General features: G+C 56.6%; 1 protein-coding gene across 9 annotated transcripts in view; it reads left to right on the plus strand.

Annotated features, from left to right (window-relative positions):
- The window catches only part of MSI2 (musashi RNA binding protein 2), a 393,393-nt gene that overhangs the window by 371,537 nt on the left and 21,577 nt on the right, over positions 1–279 (plus strand). The gene's annotated exons all lie outside the window — the stretch shown is intronic.

Genomic DNA, 279 nt, shown 5'->3' on the forward strand with positions numbered 1-279 from the left:
AGGAGGCCACAGTTTTTCTCCCATCTCCCCAAGAAGACTTCCCAGTCCTGCTGCCTTTGCCCTCAGCTCAGGGCCATGTGCAGTCATCTTTGGACACACCGCCTTCCCCGTATTTGTGCCAACCAGTCATTGAGGAGCGCCGGAGGTCTCTCAGAGCCTTTGGAGTCCCCATCTGTGGTGGGAGACAGTAGCCCAGAAACTCAAGTCCCCAAGAGTGTGAAGTGACAGGGCCAAATGGGAGCTTCATGGCGAGAAGTAGGGCTGTGGAAGTCGGCAGCA

This window comes from Myotis davidii, unplaced genomic scaffold, assembly GCF_000327345.1.
Source record: "Myotis davidii unplaced genomic scaffold, ASM32734v1 scaffold595, whole genome shotgun sequence".
NCBI lineage: Eukaryota > Metazoa > Chordata > Mammalia > Chiroptera > Vespertilionidae > Myotis > Myotis davidii.